This window comes from Mustela nigripes, chromosome 2 (genome assembly GCF_022355385.1).
Source record: "Mustela nigripes isolate SB6536 chromosome 2, MUSNIG.SB6536, whole genome shotgun sequence".
In the NCBI taxonomy this organism is placed as follows: Eukaryota; Metazoa; Chordata; class Mammalia; order Carnivora; family Mustelidae; genus Mustela; species Mustela nigripes.
Genome location: NC_081558.1, coordinates 11216947 through 11220020, shown reverse-complemented (window position 1 = coordinate 11220020; position 3074 = coordinate 11216947).

Below are 3074 nucleotides of genomic sequence, written 5' to 3'. Positions count from 1 at the left end.
ATCATGGACGGGACTGGAAGAGATTATGCTGAGTGAAATAAGTCAAGCAGAGAGAGTCAATTATCATATGGTTTCACTTATTTGTGGAGCATAACAAATAGCATAGAGGACAAGGGGTGTTAGAGAGGGGAAGGGAGTTGGGGGAAATTGGAAGGGGAGGTGAACCATGAGAGACTATGGACTCTGAAAAACAATCTGAGGGTTTTGAAGGGACGGGGGGTGGGAGGTTGGGATACCAGGTGGTGGGTATTATAGAGGGCACGGATTGCATGGAGCACTGGGTGTGGTGCAAAAACAATGAATACTGTTATGCTGAAAATTAAAAAAAAAACAACAATGAAATACTGTTATGCTGAAAATAAATTTTAAAAAATTTAAAAAATAAATAGGAATGTAATATATACATTTATCCAATAAAATTGTTTTGGAGTAAGTAATTATATTATGTTCTCTCAATTAATTAATTTGTCTACTCTTGGGTGGAGGTATTTTGTATTGAAATCCAACATTACTTGGAAGTAAAAAAAAAAAAATAAAATCATTATGAAGCTTCTTCTCCAGTGCTGAAATGGAATGGAAAAAGTGAATTTAGCATTGCTAAAATATAAATGTGACTTACTTACTTTATGTACTTGCTTATTAAAGATTTACTTATTTATTTTGGAAAGAGAAAGTGTATGCATGCACCAGCATGGGGAAGGGCAAAAACAGAGGGAGAGAATCCTTAAACAGTGTCCCCTCAGTGGGGACACTGAGCATGGAGCCTGACATGGCTCCATGAATCCATGCTCTGAGATCATTCCTTGAGCAAAATCAAGAGTTGGATCCTTTGTTTCCTTTGCCTTGGGAGACATATCTTGAAAGAAGTTGCTGTGGCTGATATCGAAGAGATTACTGCCTATGTTCTCCTCTAGGATTCTTATGGATTCTTGTCTCACATTGAGGTCATTTATCCATTTTGAGTTTATCTTTGTGTACAGTGTAAGAGAATGGTCTTGTTACATTTTTCTACATATAGCTGTCCAGTTTTCCCAGCACCATTTATTTAAGGTTCTGATTTTTCCACTGTATATTTTTTTCTGTTTTTGTCAAAGATTAATTGACCATAGAGTTGAGGGTCCATATCTGGGCTCTCAACACTGTTCCACTGGTCTACGTGTCTGTTTTTATGCCAGTACCATGCTGCCTTGATGATCACAGCTTTGTAATAAAGCTTGAAATCAGGTAACGTGATGCCCCCAGTTTTATTTTTGTTGTTCAACATTTCCTTAGTGATTCGGAATCTCTTCTGATTCCATACAAATTTTTGGATTATTTGCTCCAGCACTTTGAAGAATACCGGTGGAATTTTGATCAGAATGGCATTAAAAGTATAGATTGCTCTAGGCAGTATAGACATTTTAACAATGTTTATTCTACTGATCCAAAAGCATGGAATGGTCTTCCATCTTTTTGTGTCTTCTTCAATTTCTTTCATGAGTGTTCTGTAGTTCTTCAAGTACAGATCATTACCTCATTGGTTAGGCTTATTCCCAGGTATCTTATGGTTCTTCGTGCAATAGTAAATGGAATCGATTCTCTAATTTCCCTTTCTGTATTTTCATTGGTGAAAAAATAATGAATACTATTATGCTTAAAATGGATAAATTAATTTAAAAAAAAGAAGATTTGGACCCTTAACTGACTGAGCCACTGAAGTGCCATTTTATTTATTTTTAAAGTGATCTTTATGCCCAATGAAGTGCTTGAAATCACAGCATTAAGATCAAGCATTGCGGGGGAGGAGTCAAGATGGTGGAGAAGTAGCAAGCTGAGACTACTTCAGCTAGCAGGAGATCAGCTAGATAGCTTATCTAAAGATTGCAAACACATACAAATCCATCGGCAGATCGAAGAGATGAAGAATAGAAATTCTTGAAACAGAAAAACAACCACTTTCTGAAAGGTAGGACTGGCAGAGACGTGAATCCAAAGCGACGGGAAGATAGACCCCGGGGGGAGGGGCTGGCTCCTGGCAAGCGGCAGAGGAATGGAGCACAAAATCAGGACTTTTAAAAGACTGTTCCACTGAGGGACATCACTCCAGAGGCTAAACCAGGGCAAAGCCCACACGGGGTCAGCATGGCCTCAGGTCCCGCAGGGTCACAGAAGGATCGGGGGTGTCTGAGTGTCGCAGAGCTTGCGGGTATTGGAATGGGAAAGCCGGCTACAGAGACAGAGCCGACAGTAAGCTCACAGCTTGGTGTTACCTTGAAACAGCCACAGGCATGGTGAGCTCAGAGCATGGCCGGAGGTCAGCAGACGGGAATAACTGGGCACTGTTCTTTGAAGGCGCACTGAGGAGTGGGGCCCCAAACTCTCGGTTCCTCCAGGCCGGAGACAAGGAGGCCGCCATTTGTATTCCCATCCTCCGGAACTCTACGAAAAGCATTCAGGGAACAAAAGCTCCAGAAAGCAAACCCAAGTGGATTACTCAACCCGGCCCCTGGTAAGGGAGGTACCATTCCGCCTGGGGCAAAGACACTTGAGAATCACTACAACAGGCCCCTCCCCCAGAAGATCAACAAGAAATCCAGCCAAGAACAAGTTCACCTACCAAGGAGTGCGGTTTCAATACCAAGGAGAGCAGCAGAATTCCAGAGGAGGAGAAAGCAAAGCACGGAACTCATGGCTTTCTCCCTGTGATTTTTTTTAGTCTTGCAGGTAATTTAATGTTTTTCTTTTTCATTTTTTTTTCTCGCCTTCGAGTAAAATTTATTTTTAACTTTTACCCTTTTCTTTTTAACGTTTTTTAACTAGTTTATCTAATATATATATTTTTTCTTTTTTATATTGTCCTTTATTCGTTTTCTTTTTTTTAAATTCTTTTTTTCTTCTTTTTTTCTTTCTTCCTTTTTGAACCTCTTTTTATCGCCTTTCTCCCCCATCAAGATTTGGGATCTCTTCTGATTTGGTTAAAGCATATATTCCTGGGGTTGTTGCCACCCTTTTAGTATTTAAATTGCTCCTTCATATACTCTTATCTGGACAAAATGACAAGACGGAAAAATTCACCACACAAAAAAGAACAAGAG